This window comes from Lemur catta, chromosome 10 (genome assembly GCF_020740605.2).
Source record: "Lemur catta isolate mLemCat1 chromosome 10, mLemCat1.pri, whole genome shotgun sequence".
NCBI lineage: Eukaryota > Metazoa > Chordata > Mammalia > Primates > Lemuridae > Lemur > Lemur catta.
In genome coordinates this window covers 34956880-34967992 of record NC_059137.1, presented here as the reverse complement: position 1 = coordinate 34967992, position 11113 = coordinate 34956880, and positions in this window count along the sequence as shown.

Genomic DNA, 11113 nt, shown 5'->3' with positions numbered 1-11113 from the left:
GCGATGCAAGCTTGCATCCTGCGCTCCATTCCTCCTCCCCGCGATCGTGCTTCTACCAATCAGCAAAGAGGAGGGCGGGGCTAGGGCATGAGTGCAGCCAGCCGGCGCGCAGAACCCGGAGGAATTTTACTCGGCCCCCAGAAAAACTGACCAATCCAAGGTCCCAGGAGCCTGGTTATGTTTACTACCGACTGACTCCGTGAGCTCTCTGACCAATCAGCATTTGCCTTACAACACGTAAAACTGTTATTAAATGCCTTTTAAGGCGGGATTTATCACTAAACTGCTCTAGGTTTGGACTATAGAAAAGCGACTGTTTGGTGCAGCCAATCAAAACCCGTTGTGGCTGAGGCAAGCGGGTTTTCCGCCTAATTCCACTAATCGCAATCACGACTGCCTGAGGTCTGGGCGCGCCCGGACAGTCGGTCCCGCCATTGGCTGGTCCTGTAGGCACGCCCAACCCTCGCGGCGCCCGGCCCTTCGGTGACCCCGGGCTGATTGTCTGAAGTGGGCTCCTTTCGCTGAACCCGTAGAAGTGGGGGGTCGGTGGTTGAGTTCCCACCTCGTAGGTGTTGAAAAACATGATAAAGTTCCAAGAAGCTGTTTGGGTTGAAGCCAAAATCCAGGCTAAAAATGGTGAATAAAAAACGCAGTCCATGTGATGGAATTGGGTCGGACCCCGCCCCAGATCCAGTCCGGGTGACGGCGCGACTGGAAACGCTGGCGCCCGAGGAGTCGGGCTAGCGGGCCCAGACCTCCGAGTCTGGTGCTTGGCTCCGCACTCTGTGCCTCAGGACCAATAAGCCTGCAGTCTCCAGATCCAAGTTTATAATCACCTAGTCCCTCCAAAAGGAGAAGTTTTAAGCTCTCCCAGTCACGTCTCAAACGTGGAAGGGTCGCGGACTTGTGTGAGACGCAGTCAGAAAAGAGCAAGCTCCTGGGTGCACGCTCGGGTGAGGAACCCGAGCCCTCAGGGAGAGCGGTGGGCTCGGTCCCCGAGAGCGCAGGGCACGGGGGCCAGCGAAGAAGCCCTCCTTCCTCGGGCGAAGACGAGAGAAGAAAGCTGCCTTCGCCTGCGAAGCTGTCCTGGAGCGCTGCGTGGCTCCGAAGACAAAGGCAGGCTCGCGGCGCGGCTGGGTTCTTTTTTGTGGTGGTGGAGGGGATGGGGGGAACCCCTTTAAGAAGAATTTGACACACCCTATTATTCTGTCCCTTCAGTCGTTACCACTTGGAAGTGTTGCCTTTATTCTTTAGGGTTTATTCTTTTAAGGCCTCGGTGATGAATTGACCTCTGATGGTCTATTCTGCTCATTAATATTCTCTGACATTTTATAGTCCTCACACTATTTTGCCACCAGATCAGGCGGTCAAATAAATAAAATATGGAATGCTGACAGTAAGCTAGGCAATATGACAGAGCCTTTTCTGTCTGTGGCCCTTTCAATAATGGTGTGACCTAGATATTATCTCGAATTTACCGACTGGCAAAAGTTAAAATGATTTGTATACACGGTACTTAGGCGAGTGTGGAAATGGGCACCCTCCTATACTGTTGATGGGAGTATCACTGATGTTCTCTTTGAAGATGGTAGTATCTATCAGAATTTTAAATATGGATTCATTCTCTTCTAGCTGGCAATTCCTACCTAGAAATGTATACTACCGAAACACACAAATGTAGAAAAATATATCCAGGGCTGTTTACCACAGCTTTGTTAGTAGAAGGAAAGAAAAAAGAAACAACGTAAAAGTGCATCTACAGAGGATTATTAAAAATTAATATGTACATATTGTTGACTAAAGAAAAAAAAATCAAGCTTTTAAAGGATTAAAGTTATTTTTATTGAGAAGTCTTACTGAGGGCTATAGACCAAGGCCTGTAGCCTGGGAGCAGCTCCTTAGATAGGTTCTATCAGGGCAGGGCCTGGCGCGGTGGCTCACGCCTGTAATCCTAGCACTCTGGGAGGCCGAGGCAGGAGGATTGCTCGAGGTCAGGAGTTCGAGACCAGCCTGAGCAAAAGTGAGACCCCGTCTCTACTAAAAATAGAAAGAAATTAGCTGGACAACTAAAATATATAGAAAAAATTAGCCGGGCATGGTGGTGCATGCCTGTAGTCCCAGCTACTCGGGAGGCTGAGGCAGAAGGATCTCTTGAGCCCAAGAGTTTGAGGTTGCTGTGAGCTAGGCTGACGCCATGGCACTCTAGCCCGAGGAACAGAGTGAGACTGTCTCAAAAAAAAAAAAAAAGGTTCTATCAGACTGCTCCAGCACAGTATTTCAGCTCACTGCTTGTATACAGTTAGTAGAGCTTCAGTACGTGCAAAATGACATCAGGCTTGCTCAGAAGTTACATTAAAGCAGAATCACATCAAGGTTTGGGTGTAAGAGTACATCTGGTTATAGATTACAGAGGCGTAATCACTAACTCCATCAGAGGTTATCCTTTTTTTTTTTTCTTTTTTTTGAGGCAGGGTCTTGCTTTGTTACCCAGGCTAGAATACAGTGGCATCGTCATAGCTCACTGCAACTTGAAACTCCTGGGCTCAAGCCATCCTCCTGGCTCAGCCTCCAGAGTAGCTGTGACTACAGGCATGAACCACCACACCTGGCTAATTTTTTTATTTTTTGTAGAGACTGGTCTGTAGAGACTGGCCCAGGCTGCAGACATTATCTTATATGTAGGAAATGGAAAGGACTAGAGTCATTGATTTTTTAAGGACTCAGGCAAGAGGTGTGGGTGGCCATGTGCTGGATCCTGTTTGGTCTTCAAAGCATCCCTCCAGGGAGCTGCATGTCTTCACAGAGTCAGGGGTGAAATTATGCTGGCAAGCAGAAATGAGCAAACATAGCTTCTAACATTTGCTACTTTATATGGGCTCCTTCATCATTAAGATTCCCATATACATATAGAACAAATCAATAAAAACATGCATGTATAAGTATACATAAAAGTTTATAAATATATAGCTAAGTATGAAGGAATACTATCAAACTGTTCATAATAATTACCTCAGTGAAGGAGAGTGGGATGGGGGATAATAAGATGTTTTAAGAGGGCCTTCTTAAGTTTTAGTTTTATAGACTACTATATTAATTTAGCTCTTACAACAGCCATTATTATTTTAGTAGTATTTATGAAGACCAGGAATTTTAAGTTGTTTGGATTTTCAAATCATTGACAAAATTCTTCCTAAAGTAATCTATAAATTTCTTAAGAAAAGTATCAATAAAATACTTTTCGAAACTAGGTAAATGAATCCAAAGATTCATGAAGAATATAATATTGCAAGAATAGCTAGAAAAATTCTGGAAAAAATAAGGCAGCCTAACAATTACAAAAATACTTAATAGTTTTTATTATTTAAAACAATTTGGTACTGGCATATGAATAAACAGACAAATCCATGGATCAAACAGTGGGTCCAGAAGTAGACCTAACTATATATAACAAAATTTAATATATGACAAAGTTGGCATTTCAAATCAGTGGGGGAAATATAGATTATTTTTTTTAAAGGTATTGTGAAGCTGGGAAGTCTTTTGAGGAAAAAATGAGTTGGATATCTACCTCACTTTTTATGGCAAATTTAATATTAAATGAATCAAATATTAAAATATTTTCTAAACTATAAAAAGAAAACACAAGTTTATAAAATATAAGTATACTTATATTTTATACTTATATTTTCATATACTTATATTTTATAAACTTGGAGTATAGTAGACATTTTTAAACAAAATATTAATACAAACTCTGAATGCTGTAAGATAAGACTGATATTGTAGCTAAACAATAATTTACATTTTTCTATCATACAAAAAATTTCATAATTAAAATTCAAAGGGCAGAGAAAACTATTTGTAACACATAAGATAGATCTAAAAGGCTAAGTTTCTTAGGCTTAATACATAAAGAGTTCCTGAAAATCTGTTAAGACTAACAACGAACTATAAAAAATGAGCACACATTTTCTCAAGACCTCTTGAGGTCATATGCTCCAGGCCAGTCACACGCATTTGGCTCTGAATAAACTCCTTTAAATTATAAAAAAAAAAAAAATGAGCAAAGGATACAAATAGACAATTCATAGAAAAGGACATACTAAATGGCTGATACCCCACAATATGCTGAAATAAGAATAAAAAAATACTGCAATTAAAACTAAAAAAAAAATGGCTGTTAAACGGATGTGCTATACAGATTATTTTAAGCTGAAAACATCTAACCAACAGTAGCCACAGGAAAAAAAATCTTATCTACACTCCTTTTACTGACTTAAGTAAAGCCTCCCAAAAATACAGCTGCCATAAATCCCCTCTCCAGGAGGTTTATAGCCAGAAAGGAGATGGACTACTTGCACCTGGATGAGAAATTACATAAACAAAAGATTACCAAAACTTTCTGTACCTTCCACTTGTTTCCTCCCCATTTGTTTCTCACTAGTTTCCTACAGCTTCTTTCCCTTGAAGTCCTAGCTTTCCTTCTTATTATGATGATATATAAATCCTTAACTCTATCTGTTAAAGGAGCCACTTTTTTGCACTTCCACATGTGTGTATAAACTTTGTCTTTTCTTCTGCTAATCTGTCTTTTGTCAGTTAATTTGCAGGGATCCAATCACTGATCCCTGTTGGTAGAGGGAAAAGGTTTTTTTTCCCTCCGAACACTATCAAAATTCAAATACAAATAACCTCATACTCAGTGATTATATTGTACTTCTAGGATTTTATCCTATACATATATATAAGTATAAAATCATATATGCACAGTTATTTACTGTAGCATTGTTTGTATTCAACAATCCGAAACAAACTAAATATCTATTAGTGGGGATTACTTAAATAAAGTACATCCATACAATGGAATCTGTGCAGTTGTCAAACAAGAGAATTGAAGGAAGAAACAAAAAAGAATGAGATTTTCACTTCTGTTATAACAGAGTGAGTAACTACTCCCAGACTTGCTCCTTCCTCAGTAAACATGTAGAAAACTAGAAAAAAAGTATGAAACAACTGTTTTAAGACATTGGACAGTAGGCACCACAAACCTGTGATCCCTGAGAGGGGGAAAAAGAAAAAGCAATGGAGTCTTTACAATTGCTTCTACTTTCTACCTGGAGACACTTTCTGGACAGTGGCACAGGATGGAGAATCCAAACAGAGCATGGTAGTCTCAATGAGTTGAAGAGAGACAGTGGAATTCCAAGAGGGTGAGGCAGCTGGAATTTCCAGGACAAATTACTGGTGAAGAAGGACCTATGCATAAAAAGAGTTCCAGAAATCTGCATGGGAATCTTCCAAGCTGTGTATGAGTAGGATGATATTCTACCAAGCTAGGCAAAGAACAATTCTGAGAACTAGCCTCCAGAACTGTGAAAAATAAATGTCTGTTATTTAAGCCATTTACTCTACAGAATTTTATTATAGCAACCCAAGCTGACTAACACAGTCATATTTGTCACCCCCTTCTCTTGACCAAACACTGAAAACATTAAACAAAAAGTATATCTAATAAACCAATAGTGGAAATAAAATACAACACTAAAAATGGTCAAATAATGCAAAAGACTACAGGAAAAAGGAATAAAAAGAAATGGAACAAATAGAAAACAGTAGCTGGATGGCAGATTTAAACACAACCATGTTGATAATTATATTAAATGTAAATGTTCCAAAAACTTTAATGAAAAGGCAGAGGTTGTTAGACTTAATAAAAAAGCAAGACCCAACTGTATGCTGTCCATAAGAAACCTATTTTAAATATAAAGACACAAATAGGTTAAGAGTAAAAGTTTGGAAAAAGATATACCATACAAACACCAATCGTAGGAAAACTAGAGTTAACTATATTAATATCTGGTAAAATGGATTTTAGGATGTTATATTGCAAGAGATAAAGAAGAACAATTCTAATTAAGGAAGAGTTAATCAAGAAGAGATAACACACCTGAATGAATATGCTTTTAGTAACAAAGCTTCAAAACACATGTCTAAGTCCATTCTCTATTGCCATAACAGATTACTCCAGACTGGGTAATTTATAAAGAAAAGAGACTTATTTGGCTCACAGTTCTGGAGTGTGGGAAATCCAAGAGCATGGCTCTGGAATCTGGCAAGGGTCATCCCTTAGTGGAAAGGTAGGCAAGTGCATGAGTCAGGGACCAATTGGGCTGAACTCATCCTTTTTTTATCAGGAAATTATTTCTGTGATAATTAACCCACTCCTTCAATAATGGTATTAATTCTTTCATGAAGGCAGAGACTTTATGACCAGGTCATGTCTTAATACTGTCACAATGGCAATTAAATTTCAACATGAGTTTCGGAGGGGATATTCAAACCATAGCAACACATAAAGCCAATAAAACTGACAGAACTGAAAAGAGAAGTTCTAGAGATTCAACAGTTTCCACCCTAGAGTATGCTTTTTTCTATAACTAGTTTCTAAGGGCACAATTCATACATATTATATATCTTTCAAAGTATCTTACACAATGTTAGAGGACAGAATGAAGATTTTTAAAGATCCAAAAATTCTTTGAAGAGAAATTTTACTGTGTATATTAAGAATCTTTTTAAAGTGTTCATGCTCTTTGTCTCAATTCAAATCCTAAGATGCCATCCAAAGGAATCCATCTACACCTGCAGACAAAGTTTTATACTCAAAATGTTCATTTACATGTTGCCCATGATGGTGAAAAAATGGAAAGTAGCCTAAATGTTCCACTAAAGGATTGGATGTGTGAACTGTGTGGCAACATTCAATAGATTATTATGTGAGATTTGAGAAAATGCTTACAAGAGAATTTTAAATTTTCTTTTAAAGGGAGGATACAAAATTGAATACAATATTATATCAATTATATAAATATACATATGCAAGAGAAAAAAACTAGAAAGAAGTACAACAGAGGCTGGGCGTGGTGGTTCACGCCTGTAATCCTAGCACTCTGGGAGGCCGAGGCGGGAGGATTGCTCAAGGTCAGGAGTTCGAGACCAGTCTGAGCAAAAGCGAGACCCCATCTCTACTAAAAAAATAGAAAGAAATTATCTGGATAACTAAAAATATATATAAAAAATTAGCTGGGCATGGTGGCGCATGCCTGTAGTCCCAGCTACTTGGGAGGCTGAGGCAGAAGGATTGCTTAAGCCCAGGAGTTTGAGGTTGCTGTGAGCTAGGCTAATGCCACGACACTCTAGCCAGGGCAAAAGAGCAAAACTCTGTCTCCAAAAATGAAAAAATAAAAAATAAAATAATAATTAAAAAAAAGAAGTACAACAGAATGTTAACAATGGTTGCCTTTAGGTGGGGAGGGCATTATGGTTTACTGTATTTATTCTTTACATTTTTCTATATTTTCTCAATATTGTACATCAAATACAAATATGTATTTCTTTGATAATTTTTTAAAGATCTAATAAATATTCAGAAAATTTTAAATATCTGAAGAGGCTGAATTTAACATGATTAAATTGAACAGGCCCCAATATAAATCTCTGAATCTTGCTTTAAAAAAAGGTGGGAGGGATGATGTGACTTAGCAGAAGCAAAGTCAAGAATTTTTGTTTATTTTTAACCTCAAGTTAACTGAGTCATATAGATGCTTAGAATAAATGCACCTGTTGGAGAGGTATGGTGTGTAGAACAAGGGAGGTGATGGATCCTCTGTGTTCTGTGCTACCCAGCCCAGAGCTGGAGTATTGATCCGTGTGGAGGCCCACAGTATGAGAAGGATCCAGATATACTAGTGTATGTCCAGCAGAGGTGACCAGGATGAGGAGGGACCTGGAAACTTTGGTTTGGGAGTGATAGCTAAGGGGCTGGGAATTGCTGAGACAGGAGAGGAGCAGATAAACAGAAAGCATGATATGAGTATTCAGACTTTTGAAGGGCTCAGGTCAGAGGAGTCGGTTGTGTTCTGCGTGGCCCTGTAGAGCAGCAAGACTGGAGCTACAGAGGGAAGCTACAGAAGGCAGATTCAGCTCCGTGTAAGGAAAAACCTGTTCAAGGTGAAAAGTCTGCCTTATAAGAAGTGAGTCATCTATGTGTATAGGTATGCAAGCAGAATCTGTATCAGGGATATGAAGCGAGAGAAAAGGAATGAAAAAGGAGAAAATAGGAGAGTGAGACAAACAGAAAAAGAGAGAAAAGAGGGAAAAAGAGAGACAGAGGCACAAGAAAGGAAAAGAGGCGAGGCAGAAGAAGCAGTTTTCAGAGTATAGGGTGAGTCACTGCAAACACTGTGTGTGGGATCTGACTTGCCTTTTCAGGTCTTCATTAGCATTATCCTGAAACACCAGCAGATGGAGATGTTACCCAAGGAAAGGACTTTCCTCCCTTCTCTACACAACCACCCCCCCCTTCAAAAATCGTTTTCCTTCTCTGAAAAATAATGCAGAGAGAACTCCAGATGTCTGTGAATTTCCAAACTAAATTTCCAAGCATTTTGTGGTAAATTATGCTTTTGTGATTATCCATGATTCTAATCTAGAAGGGGCCACTATAGATTTTTGCATTTTGATCACTGCCCAGGCAAGGCTCCTTCCATCCTGCCTCATTCCAGTTATATATGGATGTATGCATATGTACATGGTGTGTGTATGTGTGTGTTTTGAATCACTGTTACATAATTAAACAACATAGTACTATGATCCCCTTCCCAGCCATTCCACCATTAACACTTTGCTTCCCTAGATAGAATCTCTATCACTTGGAATTCTTGCCAGTGGTAATTCTGGGAGTTTTGCTCTCAGTAGGTGTGTGTTACTCTTCACTGTTCCACCAGCTACAAAGCAGTCAATCCTGGGAATTTTCATAGAATTTGTCTGATGGGCAAAGAGGTGCCTCAAAATCAATCTTGTATAAGAGTGCTTCCCAAATTTCAAGCACACATGAATCACCTGCTGATTCTGATTGAGAAGATTTGATAGGGCTGGAGATACTACATTTCCTACAAGTTCCCAGGTGATGTAGATGCTGCTGGTTTCATGGACCACACTTTGTGTAGCAAGGCCATACAATGTGTCCCTATATCATGAGGTGCCAAGACACTTCTGTTCAAGAACTATACTTGGCTCCATGTAGCTACTGCTGTCTTTGTCACCCCTTAACTTTGATTTAACTGTTCATATTTTCATTCAAGCAGTCAACATTTACAGAGTCTAGTATGTGTAAGCTGTATGTCAGTTGATTTTAACCAACATTACTAAGCATCTTTTAAAGTTCCAGTCCCTGTGCTAGACTTCCAAGATTAGTGATGATCCATGCCCATTCCTTGCCCTGTCCACTCATTCACTCCACATTTTTTGAGGGTCTTCTATGTGCAGGCACTGTTCCCAGAGTTGGAAGTACAGCAGTGAACAAAACAAACATAAATATGTTTGTTTATTGTTCAACCCCAACATTATTTATTGTTAACCCCAATTAAGTTTAGTGAGAAAAAGATCAATGGGGGAGACAGACAAATGATGACACAATTAACCTCTTTATCTTCTTCCTTTTCCCTTTCTGAACAATTCAACCCAAAAGTCATTAGGTGGAGTCAAGTAAAGTAGCTTTCCAATCAGAGGAAGAGCTATAACAGCTAATGCAACACATGATTCTTGACAGGATCTTTTTGCTATAAAAAGATTATTGGAGGCCCAGCACTGCTCACGCCTGTAATCCTAGCACTTTGGGAGGCCAAGGCGAGAGGATCACTTGAGCCTAGGAGTTCAAGACCAGCCTGAGCAAGAGCAAAACTGTCTCTACAAAATAATAGAAAAATTAGCTGGGTGTGGCAGTTCGTGCCTGTAGTACGAGCTACTCAGGAGTCTGAGGCAGGAGGATTGCTTGAGCCCAGGGGTTTCAGGTTGCAGTGAGCTATGATGAGGCCACTGCATTCTAGCCTGGGCAACAGAGTGAGCCCCTGCCTCAAAACAAACAAACAAAACCCAAATGTTGGATGTGAGGGTGATCTGGCTGCAACATCTGTCACCCCACCATTGATCGCCAGGGTTGATTCGGCTTCCTCCCTCACCATTCCACGTACGTCCCTCCCGAAGCTGCGAGCTCACTCGGAGGAAGAGGACAACCTTTCTGATAGAGGAGGAGTGTTCTTCAGTCAAGGGTATACGAGTAGCTGTGCTCGCCTGCTAGAACCTCCAAACAAGCTCTCAAAAACCCAAACATTATTGGTACAATTGGTGAACTTAAATAGGGTGTGAGGAATAAGGTGTGAGGATTATATGGTAGTAATTTATCAATGTTAATTTTCTGATTCTGATGGCTGTATTGTAGTTATTTACGGAATGTCCTTGTCTGCAGGAAGTACTATAGTCTTCAAGGGTGATGGCGTATCAGGTTGACAACTTACTCTAAATGGTTCATGGCAAAAAATGTTCTTTGCACTGTACTTGCATGTTTCTGTAAGTTTGAGATTGAGTAATTAGAAGTGTGACAAGTACTAAGAAAAAGGGGCCTGCAGATGTTTGGAGTATCTTGGGTGTTGGGGTCAGGGAAGGGATGGGGAAGGGAAAGCGATTTGGAGAACAGAGATGAGTCAACCCCGAGTTCTCGTCTTTCATCTATATGCCCTTTTGATGAGACAAAAGGTGTCCCGGACTAGGAACATGCTTAAAGGCCTGCTTTTGCCCTCCTCCTGCTCTAACTCCCTGTGCAGAAGAAGAGTTGAATCCTCAGGAACAAAGGGACATGTCTACCAGCTAGGACTCCCCCCTTTTAGTCCACTCCAGAACCCCTGCCCAGATGCTCTGCGTTTGGTGGGCTTCTCCTGGTCCATCCTCTCAGGGTTGATTGAGCCACAGGTTTGTGCAGCCTCAGCCCCAGGAGGGACCATGGCGGGGAGCTGTTTGCGGGGCTGTTGTCAAAGTTGGACTTAGAGCTGGCTGTCCACATGTGTGGGAGGGAGGCCCTAGGGAGGGGCGGCTCCTCGCCAGCTGCCATATTTAGTGGGGGCTCAAGGAGTTCCTGTCCGAGAATTCTAAATTTGAACTTGGCCTTTCAGGTGTTGGGAAGATATATTTGTCACGGTAGGAGAGAGAGACGATACTCTGTCTAGACCGTGCTGAGCGGGAAGTAGGCCCACACCTAGATCAGGCTGAAGCCGCAGGA